At 43.8% G+C, this 8,664-nt stretch overlaps 1 protein-coding gene across 4 annotated transcripts in view; it reads left to right on the forward strand.

Annotated features, from left to right (window-relative positions):
- The first annotated feature begins 4,657 nt into the window (after positions 1 to 4,657).
- znf536 (zinc finger protein 536) overlaps positions 4,658 to 8,664 on the forward strand; it is a 234,989-nt gene continuing 230,982 nt past the window's right edge. For 3 of the 4 annotated variants that reach the window (XM_008404917.2, XM_008404919.2, XM_008404911.2), the window contains exons 1-2: positions 4,658 to 5,006; positions 5,153 to 5,261. The gene's annotated coding sequence lies outside the window, so the exon portion shown is untranslated. Of the gene's footprint in view, positions 5,007 to 5,152; positions 5,262 to 5,782; positions 6,021 to 8,664 lie in introns of all 4 variants that reach the window. The other variant, XM_008404913.2, reaches the window with a different exon arrangement.

Raw genomic sequence — 8,664 nt, forward strand, 5'->3', positions numbered from 1 at the left:
TGTGTGCTTTGGAGTTTGGAGTTTCTGTGATGATAAATTTTTTTGCAAAGCGATAAAAGCTGGGTGGCTCTTCAATTGCTACAAAATAAAGCTGTATTTCCTCCCTCAGCCCACTGACTGCAATGTTGACACCTTGAGATGCATTCTGAACATCATGGCATGGAGTACATCCCAGTTTTCTAACCATTAATTTGATCTTTTTAACTGGTTGTATCGATCATGTGTCCAGACAGAGGAATAATCAGTAGCCCAGCATCATGACCTGTTTGTTCTGAAGATCTTGCAGCTTCCACTTCTCTTCCTAACATGGCGCCTCCTCACCCTGACTCTCATACTGACAGGAGGAACCACAGACCTCTGTTATGTTAAAAGCACATCTTCTGAAGTTGGGATATTTTTCCTCCAACAGGTTCCAACATCTGGTTTGAGGAATCACCTCAAACCAGATGCTGGACTGGATTTTATTTCAATGTCATTTGTGAATGTTTCTCATTTTCAACAGTGGAGCTATAAAGGTTGAAAAAGGTTATTATTTTGGAGAAAATCTCATCGACATCAATATTTCCACTAAATAAGAGCCAAAAAAAAATAATTGTTTGATAAAGGAAAAACATCTCAGACTCTGAGCCCGACAGCACCAAACTATTTTTTATATCAGACAATTAATTTAATTTCACATAATTATCGCGGTAGAAGCCATTTGTTTGTTAAATAGTTAATGAAACATATTTACCGTGTTTGATGTTTGTTGTGAATGACGTGGTGTACTCGCAGACACACAAGGTAATTAGTCCGAGTTGGTCGTTTATTGAACGTTCAGAAACTACAGCGGCTGTGATGCGCCAAGACAAAGGTAAACAAAGGTAAAACAACCCGAACAGGTGATCAACTCTAAACCACTCACACATTTTTACTCTCCGTCTCTCTCTGTCATTTAAGCACAGCCGTTGCCATGGCAACCTCCTGCGCTCCACAAGCCGACCAAATATTACGTTAAAAACATAACATTCAGTCCGATATTAGGTTTTCAGGCTTGATATTTATTTTGCGATCATTAATAAGCCTCCCTGAACACAGCGGTAGTTGATTAGTTCATTTTAAACTCCTGCTCTGCTCGTTATTTTGGTAATGGAACCGAAACGCACAGAATTGAGCAATTTGTTGAAACAATAATCACTGAGATTATTATTGTTGTTGGGTCATTAATTTGAACACGTTTTGTTGATTTTTTGTTGTTCTTTAATAAAGTTACGAACGTTTTAAGGAGCCAGAGGAGGACGTGCTGGTCTCAGCGTCCTGGCGGCGTTCAGTTTGTCACCTAATGCTGAGATCGACTCAAAACGTTCCGYGATCGACATATTGCAGCCCGGCTCAAGCACAAAGAGTTCAGAAACAATATGAAATGGGAAAAAGTTATTTATTAACCGATTAAGTCGTGTTTTAAATTGTTCTTGAAAAAATAATCAGTTATGGCTGATTAGTGGACGCACTCACAGCTGCACAGTGAACCCGTTGATTTTTTTTAACAGCAGACAGCCGCTCCTCTCTTGCAGGTACTGCGTACCCCCACTAAATCTTTTAAGGGTACGCAGTACCCTGCCGTACCCCCTTACTTTCACCCCTGGAGAACACTGAATACAAAAATGTTTATCATACAAAACATTCCTATTTGCCAAACTATGTTAAAATATGGGGTTTCAGGTGAAAATAAATTAAGAGCCGTTTTGGAACCAAAAGAGCCGTCTTTCTGAAAAGAGCTGAACTCCCAATCACTAAGCCTTATCATCACAACAGGCTGTGTTGTGTGGAACTAGCTGTAGCGCAGCAGAGAAGTAAGGGGAGGTGGAAAGGCCCTGCTACTGTATCTGATTGGTTGCTTCTGACTGAGCGGTGTATTTCATCAGATGGCAGTAGGAGCACTGGTAGGAGGAGGAGCTGAATTTTTTTTCACGGATTATCAGCCTCATATTGTCACAGCATAGTGTCAGTATTAACAAATATGTAAACAACTATTGTTTATAAAATGTCCATACTGCAGGCATCATTTCATAATCTAACACTGTATTATGCCTCTCCACAGCTTCCTCGCTGACCGCTTTGACCGCTCTGACCACTCTGACCACTCTGACCAGTCTGACTGGTTTGACCGGTCTGCTGGGTTCCTTGATCTCCATGATGTATTTTTGAAAAGACTCCTGAGACGTTCACAGAAGAATTGGGTTCATGCTGCGAATCACACTCAGGTGAACTCTGTTGGCTAATTAGTTCATTTATGAAGACAAACAATTGCATTGAATTTATTTGCAGGCATTGGAACTAAGGGGCCTGACTGAAATTGCACACAACTTTTAATATTTTTACTAGTAACAATCAAAGAGGAAAAAAAAAACATCAGAAAAAGATTAACTACCAGGGTGTTTGTTTTGTTCAACTGAAACTTGCTAAAGATAATCCCACAATCACTGAAGGTATTAAATAAATCCACAGGTGGACAGGGAAGTTTTCAACGCTTTTCCCATGTCATCAATTCAGAGATGATGATGATGATGATGATGATGATGATGATGATGATGATGATGATGATGATGATGATGATGAATCTGTTTCCTGAACAAAGACCATTCAAACATTCAAACTTTTCTTCAGGACAGGCAGATCAGTTCAGTGATGTGGTCAGTAAAATAAAGATTTCTGGTGGAAATTAGGAGGAAAAAAGAGTAGCTGATCGGTATAGATGATCATTTTGGAACCTGATTTGTTAAGAAAATTGTTTTTGTCTTTATCAGCGAAGTCCATCCCTCTGACAATTTAAGATGTCAAAAAAGAAGATGCAACAAAGTAGTTGTGTTTTTTAGCACATGATTCTATTACTTTTTTCCCTCAACATTGTGTGACTATTGTTTTGTAAAGAACAAAAATATGCATTACTTAATATTCAATACTCAATCTGACTTGAGTCCATATTTTCTGCCAGGAGTTTCACTTGCCTGAAGCTCGTCATGAGCTTCTCCCTAGATGTTGAGATGAACTGAAACTAAGTTCATTCTGGTTCAACTTTAGAACAAAAAGTTTTGCACTGTCCTGGATCCTTTTTTAAAACCAACCAGAAAAACTTTCTCAGACTCGCAATAACAACTGTGTCAAAACACAGTTACATTTACATGCAAAAAAAAAAAAAGCAGATAAATAGCCTTAAACAAATGGTGGAAATATTTTTTTGTTCCTTTAATGTAAACATCCCTGGGACAGAACAGCAACCACTAATAAAAATAACTACCAGCACAATGCATTCTGCTGGACTTTCATCATTATGGTGGCCCACTTTTTGACACATTTAACCCTGCTCTAACTGACGAGCCACGCATCCCTGAGTCTGTGGAGAACATCTGCAGAAACAGTCACTTTACTGTATGTATGGCGAGGGGGACAGCACTCAGCAGCGCCATGCATTGTTGGAAATTTGCATGCTTAAGTCCATATGGCAACTTCCTTTTGACCTGCTTTCCCATCCCCGATGGATTGTCAGGCCTGTCAGACGATAAAGAATCACTTGACTTGCTATAACAAGTTCAAAAGGGTCTGATGACGCGCCGTTGATCCATGGAGAATCGGTAAAGAAACACCCTGCCGCTCGCTGCTATCACTGCCATAGAGATAGCCGCATTATTTAGGGAATGGGTATGCTAATTTCTGGATGTGGGGAGCGAAAAGTTAAATTTTCTTAGTTAGGAGGAAAGAAATCACATGCATTAAACAAAGAAAGAAGTGTGAATCTTTAAATGTGATTGTGTTTTCTGTTGGAAAGATAAAGAAAAAGACAGGACAAAAAGTGAGCAACAAGTACCTATTTTATATATATGAAAAAAGAGTGAGCGAGAAAGCAAGAGTGAGCTATAATCACATATAATAAATGTGTGGGGGGAGGGGGGGGAGTCAGATTTTTTTCTTTTTTTTTTTTGGATGGAAAAATGTTCCGAACAGGCTGCAGTTAATTCCTGAATGCAATTAAAGTAATAATGGTTTTAACACGCTGCGAGTTGCGGATTATTCCCACGCACAGATGGAGCGCCGCGCGCTATCCTTCGGAGTGACCGTCCGCGTGCTCCTTCTCCCGACAGCTCCGGAGCGGCGCGTGCGTGTCCCGTGTGCGTGTGACCCGGGGCTGACTTATGTGGTGGAGGTGAAGGAGGTGGTGGCGGAGGGGGGTTGTAAACACGACCCCCGTGCTGCATCCCTTCTACGGGCCCACGTCCGGTTTTGCGGCCATCCGATCCTCTGTCGGCGGCGTTAATGCGTCTGTCGGTGCGACATTTTGAATAATCAAGGCTGCGCGCGACCACTAGCTGTCAGCAACACAGCCTGTCTGTCTGTCACTCTCCTCTGTGATGCACTTAACATTACAGAAAACAAGCTGTCCGTCCAGGAGAGTACTTGATATACTTTTTCCCTCTTTATTATTATTACCAAAACCGTTCCCATAATTACCCCATAATCATTATATAATCCCCCAACAAAGCCTCTATTGAAGCCCTGTCTTTTGTCAACGCTGGGACACTGAATCTATAATTGCATTATTCAGCCTCTTCCAGCCCCCCTCCCTCCTCTCTCTACCCCCCCATATGGAACCATAATATATCAAAAACAGGGTGCAAGGGCAGCTTTTAGTCGCAGGAAACACTCCTGCTTCTGAGGGACGTCGTTCTGTCTTTCTGTCATGTGCTTTTATTCACAACTTCAAAAAAAAAAAAAAAAAAAAAAAAAGTTGAGCGAACTTCCAAGTTCCTGTTGGCATTAGTGTTTGAGTCAGTCTGAAAGAGCAGTTTAAAAAAGAAAAGAAAAAAAGAAAAGAAAAAAAGAAAAGAAAAGCTTCGAGCACCTGCGCAAAAATTTCTCCACGCTTTTGCTCAGAGCGCACTCGCATCTTTATTCTCTAATAATTTCATTTTAGCGCAGCGGGAATAAATCCTTTGAATCGGTGAAAGAAAGAGAGAAAAAAACCTGAAAAGGTAAAAGAGAGGCTCCCCTGGGAGCGGTCCTGCGTCTGTATGCGCGGGGACCCGCAACCCAATGAGGCTTATTTACATTAAATACGCCACAAGGTTACAGTGCAGATAGATGAGCGTCATTTTTATCACTCATTACTTCTCTTTAGCGGTGACTGACGCTCGGGACGCAGAGGAGGAAACGCTCATTTATCCAGGAGTTTCTAAAGGCCAGGAGGAGACGGGGAGGACGGGGAGCCGGAACAGCTGTCCTGAAAGGTAAGGAATGTCACTTTTTTTGGAGTTATTTTGTGTGTTTGCAGGGAGGGATGTTAATGCTATGCCAGCCAATTCTGGTCGCCCCGAACCTCCGCTGGCTGCGCCTTCACGGCTTAGAGCAGAGGGCACGTTGCTTTTCTCTTTTTTTTTTCTTTTTACTATTATAATTTTAATCAAAAATAATCTCTCCGCGCGGTTCAAGGTCAGGATCTCGGAGGTATTTTTGGAGCGTTTTGTTTCTGTCTAATGTGAGGACCGGGAGAAGAAGGTGGCGCGGAGGGTGGAGGGGGCTCGCTGCTCCGCTCACCGCTGGGTTCATCAGCTGCTCTGACGGCGGATACCGCAGGAGCAGCCGGCGCTGCTCTCTACAGCAGAGCGCCTCTTCCAGCCGCCAGATAGGGGGAGTCTGAGCTGAGAGATGGAGGGGACACGCTGCTGATGCCCGCCGATAGGAGCCGGACCGGAGAGCGAGGGGACAAGTCCTGATAAAAACCTTGTTTGTTTTCTTTTTTATGTCCAAGTCGGAATACGCGGACGAGCGTGGAGTGGACAGTCTGAAACCCGTCCTGAGCGCACTTTCCCCCCACAACACTCCTGTCCCCGCAGCAGCAGCAGCAGCAGCGGCGGCAACATGATCCCGTCACATCAAACGGACATGCCTCGCTGTTTGTTGAGCACTGTTGGTCTCGACGCGGCGTTTACGCACCGGAGTCGGCGAATTTAAACAAAACAAAATATATATATAAAAAATAAGAGAAGGTAAGAAGTGTGGAGCTGAAAGCGAAGAGGTCTTATCGGGGGGTTCTGAGTGGGTGTGTGTGTGTNCTTGTTTCTGTGTGTGTGTCGCAGCGGGGGTCCCCTGATGTCTCCCCGAATCATGATTAGAAAATAAGGGTGCAATTATCCGGAGCGAGGGGTCGTAAAACAGCAGCTGGGACCGAGAGAGATGGGAGCAGCTCGGAAGCGACACCTTGCAAGTCTCCGCGTGCCGAACTAGTTTCATTTAGAGCAGAAAACTCATTAATGTCCATTATTGCTTTTTAATTTTTATTTATTTATTTTTTTACCCACAAAGCCTGTGCGTAAAAGCCGCTCGCTGCGCACCGCTTTGCGACTTTGGCGCATTACGGATCAGCAGCACAGCGTGGGACTTTTGCAGAAGTATGTGGCCGTGTTCCCGGTTGCTTGGAAAACTTTTTTTTTATTTTTTTAGCCGGCGATATTCCACGCAGCTGGGATTTTTGAAGACAGCGGGAATAAAGAAGTTAAAGTTTTGGCACCACGTGTCCTAAAAAAAAGAAAGAAAAAAAAAAGAAAAGGAAAAAGGAAAAAAGGCAAACAAAGTTATGAGCCGATGAGACCTGCCATTTTGAGCGCCGAGATCGACCTCCGAAATGAAAAAGCCGTCAAAGCGTCATGCTCTCCCAGATAAAAGCGCGGAAACGGAGCCGTCTTATTTCTGCCTTAACAACACCTTGTCCGGCTTGGGAAAAAGTCTTCCTCAAAAGTTGCGGTGTGCGCGCGTGCAAATAGCAGCAGGACAGCTCATGAGGCCATATCACATCAGCGGAGGGAACAGATCAGATTTGTACCCTGCCCTGATTTCAGAAAAAAATATTTTCTCTGCAATATCTTCACTCCATGAATAGTAATAAAAAAGTAAAAAAAAAAGCAAAGACACTCTCAACTTTAACAATCTTTAACATATTTTAATAATATATGAAAATAAATGGGCAGTTCTGAATTAATAAAGAATAAATTGAATTATGCGGCACCAGGGATGTTTGAGCTCTGTAATCCCATTTAAAGCCCCTGTCACACCAAGCGTCTTGGGTGGGGAGCTGTTATTTTCTCTCCCTTTTTTTTTCTTTCCTGGAAGTAAAACTGACCCCTGACCGGTTTGACCCCACTTTACCTCCAACCAGCTACGAGCTTTATGGAGACAAATGAAATGGCTCCAAAAACTCCATCACACTGTTTCCCTAACCTTTCCCCAAGTTATCCCGAGCCCCCTCTGCCTCCTTCCATCCCCCATCCGCCCAAAAAAGTTGCTTCCTCCTTGGATTCATTGTGCAGGGAAAATTGAATAAATAGATGGACTGTACGGGCTGAGATGCTGTCATTGTGTAATGGTATGCACAGGGCGGATATTGTGTCTGAAATAGTGTCTGGGCGTAAACCCCTTTTGTCAGTTGCTTTCAGTCCTTTATCGCAGGAGAAATATGAAATGGATGACAGTGCAGAGCTGCCTCAGACCTGTCTGCCCTTTCCCTGCTCCTCGCTCTGCTCCCCTACCAGCTGATATGTTGTCATTCTTTTTAGGTGAAATATTTTAGGAGGACAAAAAGGCCTTCTTTGATTTTCCAATCTGGCCTTTTCGAGGAATTGAAGGTGTTCTCAGTTTAGTTTTTATTTATCAGGGCCGCCTGAAAATCTCTGCCTTCACAAATGTATAAATCGTTTCACTGCACACACACACACAGAAATGTCAGAGGAAAAAAAACACACAAAAAAACAGGCATTTAAAATGGTGAACATTGATACATTTTGTTTCTGGATGAGATTTGAAGAATGAATCGTCTCTCGCGGCAGCAGGGATCTGACGGATCCTCCTGCTGCAACTTTCTAACTGACAGAGCTGGAAATCCGCTCTGCCGACAATCCGGCATGAGTCGCTTTCCCACCTGTGCCCTGTAACGGTGCTTCTGAGGGTGGTGGAGAGTGTGTGTTATACGTGTGTGTGTGTTTGGGGAAGGTGGGTGGAGGGTCACAGACCATGACTGACTGCGCTGATAAACATCTCTCAGCTGCAAACGAAGGAGAGAGAGCTGGAGAGAGGAGATGGCATCAGATCAGTTCTCCTTTCAGCAGACTGTCAGTCAGTCAGTCAGTCAGTCAGTCAGTCAGTCAGTCAGTCAGTCAGTCAGTCAGTCAGCAGGCCGCTCTCCCCTGCTGTCAGCTATCTGCATGCTGACGGGTTAAACAATCACATTTTTATTCTAAGTGTAACAGAGGTTTTTAAATTGGAACGGCAACATGCATGCTTAACCATGGCCTGTGATTTGGATTCAAGCATCTGCAAGAGTCCCCCCCATCAGATCTGCAGCCTCGCTTCCCCCCCCCACCCCCCACCCCCCATTCTCATGTAATTATGGGGAGAGGGCTCCAGCTGCACAGGCTGCAGGGCCAGGTTTTCCCATCCGCTGGGATCAGGGCAGTGGTGGGCAGGCCGGATCAGGCCAGCTCTGCTGATCAGCCAGCCATTAATTGATATGTGCAGTCATTGTGAAAACAGCAGCCCTCCCGCCTCGCCCTCATCCCGTTTTTTTTTCTTTTCTTTTGGTTAGCTGCTGGTTTTCAGGGCGCTGGATGGGAATAAAAAAAAAAAAGTTCCACCTTTTGT

Source organism: Poecilia reticulata, linkage group LG3 (genome assembly GCF_000633615.1).
Source record: "Poecilia reticulata strain Guanapo linkage group LG3, Guppy_female_1.0+MT, whole genome shotgun sequence".
NCBI lineage: Eukaryota > Metazoa > Chordata > Actinopteri > Cyprinodontiformes > Poeciliidae > Poecilia > Poecilia reticulata.